This window comes from Arachis stenosperma, chromosome 4 (genome assembly GCF_014773155.1).
Source record: "Arachis stenosperma cultivar V10309 chromosome 4, arast.V10309.gnm1.PFL2, whole genome shotgun sequence".
In the NCBI taxonomy this organism is placed as follows: Eukaryota; Viridiplantae; Streptophyta; class Magnoliopsida; order Fabales; family Fabaceae; genus Arachis; species Arachis stenosperma.
Window position 1 is genome coordinate 137,379,881 of NC_080380.1, and position 17,335 is coordinate 137,397,215.

General features: G+C 32.9%; 3 long non-coding RNA genes across 3 annotated transcripts; all 3 read right to left on the bottom strand.

Moving 5' to 3' along the window:
• Positions 1-8,158: 8,158 nt before the first annotated feature.
• Positions 8,159-8,556, bottom strand: LOC130976759 (uncharacterized). Its single transcript, XR_009084746.1, has 3 exons — positions 8,545-8,556; positions 8,383-8,476; positions 8,159-8,297 (listed from the first exon to the last, which is right to left on the bottom strand). It is a non-coding gene; the product is annotated as an uncharacterized LOC130976759 (long non-coding RNA).
• Positions 8,557-9,168: 612 nt separating this feature from the next.
• LOC130976762 (uncharacterized) lies at positions 9,169-9,499 on the bottom strand. The gene is made up of 3 exons (XR_009084750.1): positions 9,475-9,499; positions 9,315-9,401; positions 9,169-9,189 (listed from the first exon to the last, which is right to left on the bottom strand). It is a non-coding gene; the product is annotated as an uncharacterized LOC130976762 (long non-coding RNA).
• Positions 9,500-10,030: 531 nt separating this feature from the next.
• Positions 10,031-10,404, bottom strand: LOC130976760 (uncharacterized). Its single transcript, XR_009084747.1, has 3 exons — positions 10,379-10,404; positions 10,197-10,295; positions 10,031-10,094 (listed from the first exon to the last, which is right to left on the bottom strand). It is a non-coding gene; the product is annotated as an uncharacterized LOC130976760 (long non-coding RNA).
• Positions 10,405-17,335: the final 6,931 nt, after the last annotated feature.

Here is a 17,335-nt window from a genome sequence, read left to right on the forward strand (position 1 = left end):
CTCCATTGATTCGGAGTTTACCAGATATATAATTTCTAACATCCTTCTCAAGAAATTTCAGATTAGAACGACCACCAGCTTCATCAGCAAGCGCCTGAAAAGTCTTCGAAGGTCGTATACCAGCCTGGTCGTTACGCTCAATGACATCCTTAACGTGCATGGAGAGTTCTCTGTTTTTCTTGAACATCCATGATAAACTGGGATCACACCGATACGTGTGAGCCAATTCTACCTTCGACAGTCTCCATTTTCCAAGCTCTTTGTCAAGTTTCACATAGATGCGAGCTTTACAGTGTACAGATGAGACTGTGTTTGACCTTTGGGTTACCAGATTCTTCTTTGTTCAGTATCCATCTCTATTGTACTGTATGGATTGGTTAATGGGTGTCCTTCCATTCTTGTCGAAGTTAGTGTTTCTTATATGAGGCTCGAATCCCACTTTATTGGCATAGTTGTAGTAAAATTGGCGTGCTTCTTCGAGGGTTCCAAATAGCATCCCCACTTTTGGAATCTCCTCATCAGAAATGGTGGGATGATTTATGACCTAAAAAAACAATACATACTAACAAGGATTGTGGCACAAGAATGACAAAATAATACGTGCATATATATATTTATAGTGTCATTACTCGGATATTTGGATGTGTTCACAGGAATATATGTATTAAAATATAAACTATAACTAGAATGCAAGTAAAAAAGTCGGCCATAAATATAAGAAGAATAGATTGTTACATTATAAAAAATTCCAAAATAAAAAATGGCAACTATCTCAGTCGTGCACTCAGTTTCTGTAGCAGAATTGCTTGAACTATTACAAATATTTGTATCGTCCATATCAATATGGGTATCAAATGAGTGAATTTCTTCTGACGACGGCTGCGTATACAAGTCTATCACAAATGCCATGTTGATGTCTAAGATTATAAATAAAATAATGGTCATTATAATAGTAGAAAAAGAAAAAATTGTAATTAATTAAACTATATGCAAATTAATAGCTAAGTGTCCATTTGGTTAAACATTTTGGATCAGTAAGACAAAAAAAAAAATTTGTGTTATTTGATAAATTTTTGGATGTGTTTTAGCAATATTGTAAGTTCGATTGTATTATTTTGAATGTGTAATAAACTTACGAAATAAACTATTTCCAACCATTATCTAAAATATCAACCAATAACATCAATAAAAAAAATTAAGATGAATAAATATTAATGCCCAACCAAGTAATAAAAATTTCAACTAATACCATGATAATATATTTTAGATATTTTTTATAAATAATAAACAACTCAAATTAATTGTTGATTATAAAAATTTTGAAAAAGTTAATATTTAAATAAGTATCGAAAAAATCCAACTAATAATTAAAATAATAATATTATATGCATTTTATCGAATAAAAAATAAATATATTAATTGTATTATTAACGTTTATATTGTATTATTAAAGTTGGCTGATTTTGGATGTATTTTAAAAATATTTTGTATAAAATATCATACTATCAGATGTGTTGTAATCGAAAAATAACAACACAATTTTAAAATAATTGTTGATTATAATAATTTTGAAAACTAATAAGTATCGAACAAAATTCAACTAATAATTTAAATAATAAATATTATATTCATTTGATCGAATAAAAAATCAAAAGATTAATTGTATTATTAACGTTTAAATCTAAATTTTTAAAATTAGCCTGATTTTGGATGTGTTTTAAAAATAGTTTGAATAAAATATCATACTATTATATATGTTATAATTGATAAATAACAACAGAATTTTTATGACTATATCAACTATATCTTCTCTCTTAAACTCCAGATTTTTTTTTTGCTTCTTTGCTCAAACTACTTACTTAGAAAGTACTTTATTTACAACAACTTTATTAATAAAATTAAATAAGATCAACCTTGTTCCAATTAAATCAGCAGAATGTTTTTATGTTTAAATTAAAATATACTTAAAAATGTTGGACATAATATTTCTTAACAAATTACATAAACACATGTGTAAAAAATAATGATACCTTTCACCAATGCAAAATGAGAAAGTGCTTCAGCTGAAAGGTGGTGATAGTCTTCACCAATAAAGATGAGATAGAGAATTCAGCTGGCAGCATCCTTTTTGGTTTGAGATTCACTAATGCGTGTGAATGTGTTGTAGAATAAGAAATTTAAAAAATTATATCTGTTACGTGAAGTTACGAAAGTAAAGTAAAATTACCATAACCATCAATAAAGTGGGTGGGTTTTAAAATTTAAATTAAAATCTAATTATAGATATGTATCTACAAAATAGGAACATGTTACAATAAAAAAATAATTAAATATTATTTAAATTTAATTAAAGGCTGATTAAAAAGACTAATTAATATTATACAACTAGCATTTTCCAATATTTAATTACACAAAATTACTTTATGGGTGGATACTATGAGAAAGGTAATAATTAATGTCTATTGTGCAGTGGTATGGATATTGCAATAAATAAAATTAAAATTAGAAAAATTCTCTTCGAACATATCATTTTGCCATATATATGGCATGAACATAAGAGTACATGATTTTATATACTTTTTCCTGTTTGGAAATATATCGCATTAAACTTTAAATTAAGTTGAATTAATTAAGTAGTTAATTCATTTGATTGAAATAAATATTATGAGTTTGAGCTTTATTTTGTATATGTAATAATTTTAATTAATTTTTTATTATTAAATATTTTCAATAATTTTATTAATTATTTAGTTTTGCATTAATTCTAATCTCTTTTAATGAAAAGTATTATTTTTGAATAAATGACTATTTGTATCCATAAAAAATGAAAACACTGATATATGTATCCACATTAGATTGAAACTAAACTTGTATCCATGCAAGATGCCTTTGTCACACACGGAGAGCATCTTACATGGGTAAGTTTAGTTTCGATCTAGTGTGAGTACACTATTTTATTATTATCACCATCTCTACTATTTCTTTTTTTATTTGAATTTTTTTCTTTTTCTCCATCATCATCATTGTCGTCATCATCGTCACCATTATTATTATTATTATCACCATCGTCACCTTCACCTTCTTTTTTATGTAAATAATATTATTGTTCACTTTTTTTTTTTAATTTTTGCACTTATTTTACTTACTTTCACTACGTTATCTACTGATGTTTGCACTTATTTTTTTAATCAAAATTTGTGAATCTGTAACTTAAATTTTTATGAAATAAATTTTTAGTTCTATCGCATTATTTAGTTAGAAATTTTAGTGTTAGAGTGAAAATATTTTGGTGTTATTCTTTAGAAATTTATGTGTTATTTTATATATCAGATATGTCATTTTTTCTTATACGTAAATGACACTGTTCATTCACTTTTGAATTTTTGTACTTGTTCTACTTAATTTCACTGTATTGTTTACAATTTTTTTCACTTATTCTATTTTTCTATTAAAATTTGTGAATCTGTAACTCAATTTTTTATAAAATAAATTCTTAACTCTCACATCATTTAGTTAAAAATTCTGGTGTTAAAATGAAGACATTTCAGTTTTTAAATGAAGATATTTTAGTGTTTGAGTGAAGACATTTCGGTGTTATTGTTTAAAAGTTTATGTGTTGTTTTATATATCAGATACGTCGTCTTCTTTTTCTACGTAAATGACATTATTCATTCTCTTTCAAATTTTTGTACTTATTCTGCTTAATTTTACTGTGTTATATAATAAATTTCGATGCTATTTTATTTTTGACAAAAATTCAATCCAATAAGTGTGAATCTACATTCATTTAACTAAATAAGATTGCAATACAGTACATACATATTTATTTAAGTCTAATATGAAAAATAATACTCCTAAAAGAAAAACTAAGAGCAACAAAAGAAAGAAAGAAAAAAAAATATAACATTAAAAAAGATATTTCTGTGTGTTTGTAGTAAATTTTTTACGTTAAATTAAATAATTTGTGTGTTATTATTAAAAAAATTTGGTGTTATTTTTTTGATAATTTTTACATAATTTAAAATTCTTTCTCTTTATTTCGCTCTCTTTTAAGAGGAATAAAACAAAAAAAAATATAAAAAATTAAACAAAGAAAAAAAACTATAATAACACATGAGAAAGAAAATGAAAAGACACAAAAAAAAAAGAAAAAAAGTGCGTAAATTCACACGCCAATTGTGTAAGTGATGTATTTTATTAAATTTGAGTTAATTTAATTAGATTTAGTTGTCAAAAAATTTAAATTTTTAATAAAATTGCTATTTTATTATCGGAAAAGCTCTGCATACAAGCCATTAGGGCTTGTATGCTTTACAAGTTTATTAAACAATAAATTTAAAATACGCGCTCCTCCTGGTACGTTGATTACACGCGCTATATAATATGCCGCGTATATATAACTTCCAAATTTAAAATATTTGTTTCCTTCTTCGTTTTCGTTATTTTGAGATTTCGTTGTGCTTCTTCTCGCGCGTTTTCCTCATTCTTCTCCATCGATCTTTTCCTCTTCTTTTCTCACTGGTATGTTCTTCGTTTACGTTCTCTTTTTCTGTTTCTGCATCTCGAGCTTCGTTTTTCTCTCTTGATTTGTTGTTTTCTGAAATCAAAGTTCGAGCTCGTTTTGAAGATAATGGATCCTTCAAGCTCAGATTCTGCGTTGAATCCAGGCGATGTGGATTATGAATTTGAATCTAACGAAGTTCCTGAGGTTTGATTTACAGTAATTTGTATAGCATTGTGTAGTTTAAAAATTGCTGAACATTGTTTAATTACCTGGAATTTATAGCAGATGAATTTGAATCTAACGAAGTTCCTGAGGTTTGATTTACAGTAATTGTATAGCATTGTGTAGTTTAAAAAATTGCTGAACTTGTTTAATTACCTGGAATTTATAGCAGACGCTCGGGTGTAGATCAATTTCTTCTTTGGGTGTATTTTAGCTATAAGTGGGTGTATGTACACTTTACTGGTTTTTTGTTATTTTTAATTGAGTTGTTGTTGTTCAGGTATTATATCAGACATGATTGTGTGTGTTTTTAGTTTTTGACATGGTGTATTCTGCAGTCTGTGTATTGAGAGTTTATGGCTTTAAAGGTCATTCTGTAGTTGAGTTGTTTCGGTTCGGGTGTATCATATTAGCCATGATTGGGTGTTTTGTATCATACTTATGGGTGTATTCACAGTTCTGACACGGTTTTTGTGCAGCCTCTCTCTGTTGTTGATGACGAGCTTGTTCCGAAGGTTGGAATGACCTTTACGACCCTTGAAGATGCCGGAAAATTTTACAGGAACTACGCCAAGGCTGCAGGTTTTTCTACAAGAGTTCGGTGCACAAATAGGAAGGGAAACGAGATTAAGAATCAACTGATTACATGTAGCAGAGGGGAAAATGGAAATCTAAAATATCTCCAACCGAGAAGACCAATCCGACAGCCGGTCTAAACTGTCCTGCAAGAATTTATATACACACATTGAAGGATGTCGGTGCTTGGATCATTTCAAAGGTTGTGCTGGATCATTCACACCCCTGCTGTCCAAGCAAGCAGAGATGCTCAAACAGCACAGGGAACTAAGCATGTCCATTCGTCGTACGATAGAGAATAACGACGAGGCCGGTATCAGACCAAGCAAAACCTACCAATCATTTGTTGCGGCTGCCAGGGGTCACGCGAGTTAAATTTCATCGAAAAGGACGTGAGGAATTACATTACCAGGGAAGTGCGGAATGTTTCCGAACAAGAAGATGCAAAGGAATTCGGGAAATATTTGTTAAGGATGAAAGAGAAGAATCCGAATTTCTTTTTCGAGCTCAAACTCGAGGAGGATCAATCGATTAAGCTGGCCTTTTGGGCCGACGCAAGAAGCAGAGCCGCCTGTGAGTATTTCGGAGACGTCATTTCATTCGACACCACCTACAATACAAACAGGTAACAACTGTCCCTTTTTATGATGCTAAAATTAATTTATTTTTACTAATCCGCAGCAGAGGTGTATATTGGCCGTGTCATTGGGTGTATTATAAGCATTTGTTGGGGTGTACCTAATGATTTTGCATTCTGGACCATGGCACTTCGTTTCAGGTATAATTTGGTCTGTGGTTCTTTGTCGGGGTGAATCACGGCCAGTCAACACTTCTCGGATGCTCTTTGATGAAGAACAAAGAAATTGAATCATTCAAATGGTTATTTCAATGCTGGCTTCGTTGCATGGGAGGAAACGCTCCGAAAGGGTTTCTCACCGATCAGTGCGCATCAATGAAAAGGGCTCTAGAGCCTGTATGCCAACAACAGTTCACCGCTGGTGTATTTGGCACATCATGAAGAAGATTCCAAGCAAATTAAACGGGTACAAGGCACACGCCGATGTCGAACAACAAATGAGCCATGTTGTTTGGAACTCTCACAGCAAAGACTCATTTCGATAGGAATTGGAACGATTTTCTGGTGAATTTTGGTCTTGCGGACAACAAGTGGCTCTCAGGTAATGTGTTTTTAAATTCTGCAGCAGGGGTGTAAATTGTACTGTCTCTCGGGTGTATTTTACAGTGTTTTGGGTGTATTATGCAGATCTGTACGAAGACCGTCACATATGGGTTCCTATCTATCTGGACCACCACTTCTGGGCAGGGATGAGAAGCACACAAAGGAGCGAGAGCATGCATTCATTTTTTAACAAGTACATCACCCGTAACAGCTCGCTCATTCAGTTCGTCAAACAGTACGATAATTGCCTCGGAAGCAGGGAGCAAGCAGAGAGAGAATCAGATGCTGCAGATTTTCATACGGTCATACCATGTGCAACCAAATCCCCCATCGAAACTCAGTTTCAAGATGCGTACACCCAAGCAAAGTTTAGGGAAGTCCAAGCCCAATTCAGAGGAAAGACGAATTGCATCACCAGATTAAAGAATTCTGCTCTAGGCTATTCAGTATACGAAGTTGGAGAACAAGTTTCCAGCTCAATATTGGACAAGTTCGCGGTTACCTACGACTCAGTTGCAGCCGAGGTAAAATGCCAATGTTTATTATTCGAGTCGAGAGGGATACTGTGCCGTCACGCACTAAGCGTGTTAAGCTTCGAACAAGTAAGCCAAGTGTCCCCTAGGTACATACTGGAACGATGGAGCAAGAAGGTAAAGAGGCAACACACACACATCAAGAGCAGCCACGACGAGCCACTAATTGAGCCAAGAAGCAAGGTTCGACCAACTTGTTTTCCGTTTGCAAAATATTTGCGAATTTGCCTCCGAATCAGAGGAGCTGACTGCAATTCTGCACCGTGCGTACGACAACGTCATGGCTGAGATGGAAGCAGTAAAAGCCAAAAGGAAGGGGACATCTTCTTTATCCCACGAAGACGCCAACTTGGAATCCGTTAACGAGCTTCAAAGCCCGCCAAGGATTCGAACAAGAGGACGTCCAAAAAACAGGCTAGGTTCAAAGCTGGAGAAACAGATTGCAAATGCCACAAAGAAAAGAAGACAAAAGTTTTAAGCGAGGTAAATGTGATGTTCTTTAAATCTGTGGCGATTGAGTTTATTTTTCTAGTTAATTGTTTGCTAATGCGTGAGTGTTATATTCAGATAAACCTGTTTGATGCTGCATCAGCGGCGCATTCAAGTAGCAGCCAATACCAGGGACAAGTTATAAATTATCAGTTCAGGGTACCAGCAGCAGGGGATAACTCTTTGGGTGTATAGTTATAGGGAGTATGGGTGTAAATCCCTGTTACCTTTGGGTGTATTTTTGTTAATAGACAATTTACATATAGACACATATATAGATACATATAGAACAAAAGCTGTAAAATTTCACAGGTTATGGGCGTATTTTTCAGTTGATGTTTTTTTTTTTTCATATTTTAGTAGTTGTAATTCATTCATTTTGAATACTGACAGACAATTGGGTGTATATTATTACTCAACCTCGGGTGTATTATTAGACTAGCGTTGGGTGTAACAATTTATAATGCGTATGCCTTGATTTTTGCTTTATGTTTTACCACCTGTAATACAGTTTTTAATACATCACAGACAGTTTAGCAGCACAGATAGTTTAACTATGGGAAAATATACATTGAATAAATTGAATGGCAAACATTTACATCATTTGTTCAATTTACAAACTACCCAGTTTCTATATCCTCGAATTAATCTGACAGAACGGACTCAATAATACAGAGGATGGCTTCGACAGCCTTATAGCACTACTCTCTCTAATTGCCTGATCTCTCTGTCTATTCAACTCACTAAATAGTATCCGGGAAGCATATTCCACTCTGTAGTGGTCCACCTCCTCCTACAATTAAAAAGTATGTTATGTTTAAACAGAAATATTAATTCAGTAAAGTAATACAGAGTTATATACTTCTAAAGACAGTTACCTGTGTCCAGTTATCCCATTCATACTTCCCCTTTTTAATGTTTTCCGGCTCTATTAACTCAAGCCACTTCATTACGTAAATAGCGCAGTCATAGCTGAAAACGAAGAAAATAAATTACAAATCTCATTTAGGAAAGTTTAAGGTTCAGTCACAAATCTATACCTTGTTTTTTGGCCTGAATTTTAACATATGGGGCTTTAATTTCCTTCTCCTTTTCGCCTTTCTCGAGAGGTTTCCCGCCGGCATATGCTATCAATCTCGAAAATACATATCCCTTAAATACCAAAACAAGTCAGTAATACACCCGAGTCAATTGACAAGACACACCCAACTTAATATGGAATATACACCCAATTGAATATGGAATATACACCCAATTGAATATAGAATATACACCCAACTCAACTTTCAAAACAGACGTATCTATTAAAGTAAAGAAGACAGAGGGAACTTACAGTGAATTTATTAATGTCCTTTCTCTCATGGCTTGGAGCTTTTTTATGCAGCGGGTCAAGTATTTGACATTCCGCGTTCTTGTATTTATCAGCCATAACCACCAATGTCCCGAGTGGCAAACAGGAGCAAAAATCTGAAAGATTGCCACATTTCAACAGTCTGTTATTTTACTTGGCATATAAGTAAATAAGCGTACTAACAAATTTACGAAACAAAAACTTACATATGGATGCGAACTTAATTTTTTCCTATCTATGAAGGGAATGAAATTGGGGTAGGCTTCCACCCTGAATTCTCTGTTCGTTTTCGGAGATATGAATTCCCCCTTTGGTGATCAGAAAGTGCCATGCTCTGCAAGAATTGCAATACAAGAAATGAAAACATGAACATAAACAACTTACACCCAATCTAAGCTAAAAAAATACACCCAAACCAATGCATAAAATACACCCAAAGTTCGTAGAAGTAACACTTACCACAATATCTGGGGGGAGACAGTATATTTGTGCATGAAACCTCTTTTCCTTTTTCTGGTTTAGGATGAGGCAGATGGCAGATACAACCTAGAAATCAATTTTAAATTAATAACCATTGCAGTTGACTTTGGTGTAAACATTAATGTTAGTCTAAAATTACCTGACATTCTATATCACTGTTTGCCTGGAGGGATGCAAGGTGCGTTTCTCATCAAAATGTACTCTCCTTGGCCAGTCACAGTGCATATCTCCTCAAACTCGTTAGTATCACCCTTTGCATCCTCCTTCAGTCTCGTCCCCCAGATGTAGCACTTTTCTTTCATATCATCCGGAATTTGATTTGTTCCCCCCGGTGTTTCAAACTTAGCAGAACTTTCTCCCCCAGTCTCCCTCCGAATTTGCGGACTTTCGTCTTTTCCCTTGCTAACTTTTGGACCAAACTGTCCAATTGTTCCAGTATAGTTGCAGTTTCTGAGATTTTTCCCTTTCTGTCTCCTGCGTCGACGCCCCCTCCTGGCTTGAATCTGTCAATCCGAGGCTGAATGATGGCATCGGCAGATCTGTTTTAGGAACATAGCTTGCTGTCCGTGCCATCATCAACAGGGCAGCAGCGTCCTCGGCGTCTGGATGACTGCATCAGTATGTATAAGAATGAGAGTAAGAATAAGAATATACGGATGACAAGCAAGGATTGATTCTAGTCTAATTAACTTACATTTTGTTGGAGCTGGGGGAAGCTTGGGTGTTGTTTCTTGATGTTGTTTGGGGGTTTCAGGAGTGCTGCACAGTTGCACAAAATCGATCAGGAAGAGTATAACCCAAACTCTTAGCAAATATACACCCAAACATTAAGCAAATATACACCCAATACTATTTTCTTACGTTTCTCTAGCCCCTTCAATCTGTAGCATAGGGGTTGGTTCGGAATCTGCGTCAGTGGTTGTTTGCTGGGATGGCGGCACAAAAAATTGGATCGGGACTCTAAACAAGAATAAAAATGAAAGGTTAACAACATATTTGAAAATATTAAGGTTATAAGGTTGAAATATTCTTGCATATCTCACATTGCAAGCGCTTCCGACTGCGTTTGTTCCCTAACAACCATCATATTCGAATTGTCCGGAGTCAACCTAAAATACATGCAAAGAAGGTCAACAAATACACCCGAACAATTCAAAAAGAAGACGGGCTTTGTTTTTTGAGAACTTACATAGTTGCAGTTTTTGCTTTTTTTTGCTGCCTTTTTTTTCTTGAATAAAATAATAAAGGGCTTTTTTTTCTAAAAAAATATATATACAGAATTAGAAGTAGAAGTTATTAGAAGAAGAAAAGTAACGGTTATTTGAAGAGAAATTACATGCTCTGAGACGGCAGGGTTACACTACTCTGTTCTGTGCGTCTTTGAGAGGAATCATCACTTCCCAAGTTGACAGCGGTAGTCTAAACAGATTTCATGTTATTCAAAACAAATATACATCCAACTTAGTGAACAAGATACACCCAACTTGATGCACAGAATACACCCCATATTGTTTCACAGAATACATAACAAGATTTTATTAAATAATAAAGCTTCTTACGTTTCAGAGGACACATAGCGATCTTCTGTCGATCCCAGGTCAGGCTGGTTGTCCCTGCGAAACAAGATACAATTATTAGCAAACAAAAGACACCAAAATCTCAAATACAGCACAGCAAGACATACCCCTCTGCAGCAGATTTACGAACGTTTTCCCCTAGCCATTCATCGAGTTCGTCACTCGATATTTCATATGTCTCACTACATTCATAAAATAAGATGTTAACAAAAATAATTACGATGATAGACCATAGTATAGCTTATGAGGTACTGTACCCGTCAAAGTATTGATCTTCTTCAGGAGGTGAATCCTCCACAACTACTTTTTTCTTTTTTGTGGTGTTCTGGGTGGAAAAAAAAACAGTACCAATCAGAAATAAAAAAAATTAATTTTATCACAGAATTTTATCCAAAAGTGCTTACTCTTTTGGAGTTGTTTTTGTTTCTTTCTTTTTCTTCTCCTTCTCCGCAGGCAATGATTCTTCGCTCCTATAAGTCAATAACAGACGCTTCAGTTAATACACGAAATCTTTATAACGAAGCCAAAAGAAAGAAGTAATAATTTCAGGACATTACTCGTCACTTGGTTCAGATTCGATTCTGAATCAGAATCCGACTCCTCTTCCCTCTGCTTTCTTTTTCTTGAGTCCATTCTGCAGGCAAACAATCATCATTTAGAACATACTAAAAATACACCCAATTGAATTCATGAGACACACCCAACTGAGTATACAATATACACCCAACGCAGCAAAAGAAACACACCCTGCTTAATAAGCTACATACACCCAACGTGGACAAGCAAAATACACCCAAACCCTATAAAGAAATTACACCCAAGTATGGTACTTACTTTTTCCCCTTTTTGCCAGGGTGTTTAATTCCCGAATCCTCCGAGTCTTCTTGAGCCTCAGACTCAAGGTAAAGTATCACTCTCGGTAGTTTCTGTCTCCGAAGACGATGTTGAGCTCGCCTTCCTTTTTTTTGTTTTTTTTTTATTTCTTGTTCTTTTGTTTTTTTTCTTTTTTTCTCATTTTTTTCTTTTGTCTCTGCCAAATTCAGAATCCCCTGAAACATGAGATATTTTAGTTAGCACCATTAGGGTAAATAAAGTACACTAACTTATTATGATTACTCACCAAAGTTTCCTCTCTCTCTTCATTCATTCTTTTCACCAACTGCTCCTTAGTCCAGTTGGCAATCCATGGCTTTGGTGGTCTTTCACCCTGTTGTTGCGTTTGTTTTTTGAAAGGTGAAAGTAGATTATCATCAGGGCGAAGAGGCAGCCATTGATTGCCTTCTTCTTCTTCTCCTGGTAGTCTGTTATGCCCCTGATCATGAAGGTCAAGACATGCCCCCCCCCAGTTTCTCTCCTCTATGCCCTCCATCTCAAAAATCGGGACCAGGTGCACCGGCGATATTTTGTTTATCGTCGTTGGCAAAAGGAACGCCATTTGTATGTAGAGGATGAATATCCTCTTGAACATCAGGCGTTCCTCTTCGTTGCCAACGCCGATTTCCATCATTTCATCGGTAAGACTTTTGAGGGTCTTACCCTGGAATCTTTTATAAATTATTTTGTCAGATTCAGAAAGTTTCTTGTAGTCAACTTTCTCAGGAAATAGATCTCCTACAAAAAGGAAAACAACAAAGCAACCAAGTCAGTTCAGATACACCCAAGCATCAGGTTAATATACACCCAAGCAACAACTTAATATACATCTATAATTTTGAGCTAATTACCTGTTGCATTGATGCCAAGCGCATCACCTATTTTTTTCGGGGTTATATGGAAAGAACCATATCCTGTCCTCAGTTTGTTCTCCCCAAGTTTGAAGTTTTTTGCCAACTCTCTCAAGAGTTGGTGATCCACCCTCAGTGGTGGGATGTGCATCAACCCACCGAATCCAAATCCCTGACAATGGCCTTCTTCTCCTCAGTCATGTTTCTGAACTTATCATTCAGGAGATGTGTGGCACATTTGAGGTCTTTGGTTTGGTTTCTTGCTGCCATTTTTTCTGAAACTAAAAATACACCCAAAGACATCAGTAATATACACCCATATATATGACTCAGATACACCCATTGATAACAACTAAGATACACCCATTGATAACAGTAAGATACACCCATATATATGAGTCAAGACAGCCAGATATTCGCAAGATACACCCATTCATAACAGTGAGATACACCCATTCATAACAGTGAGATACACCCAAAGATCTCAAACAAGATACACCCATTGATTACAGTGACATACACCCATAGATATTATTCAGATACATCCATATAGATATCAGAGAGATATCACTCAGCCATGCTTCAATATAAAGCCACATTACAAGGTTAAGCAGTTTACACCCCCGAATATACGGAATAAACCCCAAAAAATCAACAAAAAGCAGGAGAACTTAGAACGACGTAGAACTAAGAAGAACGACGTATAACTCAGAAGAACGTATAACAAAGAAGCAACAGTAACAGTAAACCCTATCAGAACGACGTAGAAGAAAAGTAAAATATACAGTATTTTAATGCACTTACGTTGAGTATTCTTGGTTTGTTTTTTCTTCAGATTCTTCTTCACAGAGAGGTTGATGGTGTTTTGATGCAGTTTTCGAACTACGATTTCTATATTTTGAAAGTTGATCTTCGCTCGAAAATGAGAGGGTTTCGTTGATTTGAAAGTGCCTTGAGAAATGGAAGAAGTGGAAGAAGTGGAAGAGTCTCCCATACGTAACCGTTCGAATGCTGAGCGCGTGATTTGGACGCGACATCTTATCTCTCTTTCGTGCGCGTGTTTCGTGTTTGGGTTGGGCCAACTTGGTTGCTTGTATGCTTGTATGTGTAGCAGGCCCGTTTTATTATATTCTCCTGCTTCGGTTATGATGGGAGCATACTTTTGTCGTTATGCATTAATTGTTAAACAAAAGGTAAATTATTAATGCATTAAAGGCTTTAGGAGTATATTTTTATCATTATGTCACTACTAAGTATTGGTATGAAAATATTTGATAGCTAAAATAAATTAGTTAAAAATAGATAATTTATTTTATTTAGTATTTATTAATTATTATAATAATTAATAAATATTAAATAAAATAAAATTAATTATTTTTTATTTTTTAATATTATTGAATAAAAATATATATAAAAATAAATTAAAATATATATATTTATATATATATAATGATTAATTTCGATGATTAATTTTAATATATACTTAGTATTTTTTATCTAAAATTGAGTTGATGGGAAGAAGAAAAGCAACTTAACAAAAAAATATTTCAAAGCTTTTTTACATATATCTAATTTTAAATCTAATTTTCATACATGATACATTGTTAGTTAAAAAAAATTAATATAAAAATTAATTATGTATTTGATTATTTCGGCAAAATAAATAACTTTTAAATTTGCTAGGTAAAAAGAATTATTTAAACGTCTAAATTTAATTGGATAACCATGAAAAATTAGTAGTTAAGAAAATATTATAGGAGAAATTAATGTCCTATCAAAAAGTAGTGTAAAATTAATTTCTTACTTCAATGACAAACATGCTGGATAATTAACATGAAATATATAAATTTCCTCCATATTTTTAATTTTGAGCACTTGACTTTTCCACTTTTATAAATAGCTATGTAAAATGAAAGAAAAAAATAAGTAAAAAAATTACAGAATTACTCAAAGTTGCAATGTCGCACGTTCTTAGTAGAAATATTCTCTTGTTATTTCTAGTTGTGTTACTGCTACCACTATGCATCAAAAGAAGAACATCTGTGACGATTGCGAATTCTTTAGATGGGAATTTGGATTTCACTGTTCACTGCAAATCTCATGATGATGATCTTGGAGCGGTCGTTCTCCATCCTAATCAAGCCTACATATTTAGCTTCAAAATTAGATTTTTTGGGGGCACATTATTTTTTTGCAGTTTTCGATGGAAGAATGCATGTCACTGGTTTGATATATATAAAGAAGGTAGAGAAGAAAGGTGTCTAGGGTTTTGTAAATGGTATGTAAAGCAATCCGGCCCATGTATGATTTCAAATTTTGGGGGAAAACCTTATTGCTATGGATGGAGTGTATCTGGGTGTATTTGATCTTCTATATATATAATATAATAGTGTTGAAGAAATGATCATATGATTGAAAAATTAATGAATAATAGATTGATCAAGTTTCGTACTTTTTCCGGTCTCAAATAATTGTTTGTACATATTTTAAAAATATATTTTTCCAAAATAAAAATTTGAGCAGATATAAGGGTATTTATGGATCAGATCGTATCTGCAGATCTGCGATAAATATCCGTATCCGATCCGAAAATTGTGGATACAATCCGATCTGCAGAATGATCGGATCGGATAGGATCCAATCCATACCCTTTAAGGATTGGATCGCAAATATCTGCTCTACATCTGCATATCTGATCTGTGGATCCGCATATCCGTACAATAATAATTAAAAAATAAATAAATATATATGTTTGATATTATATTTACTTGTTTGTATATTTTTGTTAGTAATTATTATTCATATATTGTATTATTTTATTTTTGTTATTTAGAAAAAGTTTGATTAAAAATATTTTAGGAATAAATAAGTTTAAAAGTGTGAAAGAAATAATTTTATTGAATTTTTCACATAGAAATATGATTAAAAAGAGAAGGTTCAATTATGCGAATATATTCGATATCCAATATCTGTGCGGATCGGATTGGATCCGACACTAAAAATACGGATATCATATCCGATCTGATCTGATGAGAATGGTGCGGATCGGATCGAATTTCCCGGTATATCCAATCCGATCCTATTCACGTACACTCCTAAGCAGATAAGTAGAAGTATGTAAATCAAATAATTTTTTTTTAAGAAACTTTGATCAAACTTTTGATATAGAAATTTTCATATTTTATTATGAAACCACTTGCTAACTTACTTTGTTAAATAGTTTCTTATGGATTTTATCACTCCAATTGCTAAATTTTAATAATAAACATCTTTTAACACAATCTGCACATTTTTAAAAATTATTTGAGTTTTTTTTTTAATTTTTTATACAAAAATATTAAGTGAATTATTTCTTTAATCTTTTATTATTATCATTTATATACTCTTTTCACTTCATTATTATAAAAAAATTTCTTATTTTTTTTCACTTTCATACTCTTATTCTAAACCTTTTGTTAAATTATTTACAAATTTTATTTGTATATTGTTTAAAAAGGTATCTTATATAAATTATACTAACCATGAAGACCAGGAATATGAAATTTTTCTTTTTACAATAAAACCAATACAAACTTAGAGATTTGCATAAAATTCATGTTTTCCACAATCTCAATATTTATATTGGGCTAATCAAGAAAGATGATTTAGCCATCATAACTCATTGTTTATTTGTTCTTCGTATTATTTTTATTAATAGTTTATAATCTATCGCTTCTAACTAAATTTTTTAAATTTTAATCTCATGCATGTACTTAAAAAAATAAAATCTATCCGTTAGCTAAATATTCATACCTATATCAAAAGACATACAAAATTTAGGTATAGAACAAATCTCTAATGAATTGTGCCTAGCTATTTACATCGGAATATATATAAGATTTCTATAAATTTTTACTAGAAATAGAGATTTTATACTATTTTTAATGTGTCATATCTTAAATCTTTTTTAATATAAATGCTAGCATTGCATATCATGATATAATGTCTCTTTGTTATATATATACACATTAAGCATTTTAATAACTGTGCATTAAAAAATTGAGGAAATGATCATTCAGTAAAAGAAGGTAGATAAGATAATCGAAGTGATCCTTCGATAAGAGAAGGTGATCGACAAGCTTTTGAGATAAGAACATTTGGTAAGAAAAGGAGATTCCCATCAAGTTTATAGCCGGTTTGAGCTCAACATCCTATAAAGTCAAAGTAATATTAAAAGAATGTTTAAGAAAAACTAAGGTCAATTTCATACATCGCATAAGAGTTTATCAATAAGGAATCGTTTTTTTTTTTTATGTAAAGAGAAGTTATGAGAATTTCAAGAGAAATCAAGTCAAGGTTCATGTGTTTATATTATTCTGTATGTTTTAGCGTTATAGGCATTCAGTCATGAGTCACATGTGTCATAATTTAAATAAATAAGAAGCATCTAAAAGTCACATCACTTCGATTAACTAAAACTTTGAAAATAACAATTGAACAATATTGCAACATCACTTTTTTATTTTAAACTCAAAGTGGCTAGAGATAGATACAATGACACCATATAGTAAATTACTAAAAAACTTTTGTGTTTCACTGGCTTCTCTCCCCATACCATCTTCAGAAATGATGCGTTGCAAAACAATACATTACTCGATTGAATTGAAAAGATTAGTACACTATAAAATGATTAGAAGTGAGATATATCAAGAACATAGAT